At 59.5% G+C, this 995-nt stretch overlaps 1 long non-coding RNA gene across 1 annotated transcript in view; it reads left to right on the forward strand.

Moving 5' to 3' along the window:
• The window catches only part of LOC107184353, an 11,926-nt gene that overhangs the window by 5,533 nt on the left and 5,398 nt on the right, over positions 1 to 995 (forward strand). The gene's annotated exons all lie outside the window — the stretch shown is intronic.

A 995-nucleotide genomic window follows, 5' to 3' on the forward strand; every position in this document is an offset into this window, starting at 1 on the left:
CGCTTAAAGGGGGCTGCAGGCGAAGGGTAGCCCCGCGGGGCATCCGGGGACCAGGCCGGAGCAGAGTGGGGACGGGGTCCGAGTGCTGCTGAGCTCCCGGGTCCCGGAGGGAGACTGCAGGGGGAGGGCGGAGGGCTCGGCGTTGGCACAGGAAGCGAGGACTGATGACAGATCGGGGCCCGATGCCCCGCCAGGCCCAAGGATCTGGCCTGCTCCAACCATCCCACCCCCAGGGGAACCCCACTCTCGTCCCAGAATGGCCACTGTGGAGTCCCCGTGGACACCGGCACCGGGCTGGTTAACCGTCCGCCCGGGCCAGGGCCTGCTGGGAAGGGTGTGGCGCACCCAGGCTGCCGGGAAATGCAGTCCGTCCGCAGGCCTGCAGTCCCCCTCCCACCTCTTGCTGTCTATGGTGACATCATGGACTGAGGTTTAAAGGGCCAGGCTTGGAGTGGCAAAGCATCAGCGCTGGAGGTGTCCCTGGCACTGACGCCACCCCTGCAGGCAAGCTGGACGCCCCAGCCCCTCTTGTTCAAAAGCCTGTGCAGAGTTCCCCAGGCACAGGTGGCATTCCAGGAGGTGGGAATTCCTGCCAGAGGTTCCCAGCCTGCAGTTCCCTTCACCCCTTCCGAGAGCCCTGGACCCCAATACCCTGTATACTCCCGGATTCCATCCCTCTACACGACACTGTGAAATCGCCACTCAGAAGTTTTTTGTTTTAATATATTTTTATTTATTTCAGAGAGGAAGGGAGAGGGAGAGATAGAAACATCAATGATGAGAGAGAATCATTGATCAGTTGCCTCCTGCACCCCCCCCACTGGGGATGTGCCCGCAACCCAGGTACATGCCCTTGACCAGAATCGCACCCGGGACCCTTCAGTCCGTAGGCCGATGCTCTATCCACTGAGCCAAACTGGTCAGGGCTATGAAAGGACACTTTTAACACCAAAAAACATTAGGAAGGACATAGTGTTAGAATAAAGGAAATTCTT

Source organism: Myotis davidii, unplaced genomic scaffold (genome assembly GCF_000327345.1).
Source record: "Myotis davidii unplaced genomic scaffold, ASM32734v1 scaffold425, whole genome shotgun sequence".
Taxonomy (NCBI): Eukaryota; Metazoa; Chordata; class Mammalia; order Chiroptera; family Vespertilionidae; genus Myotis; species Myotis davidii.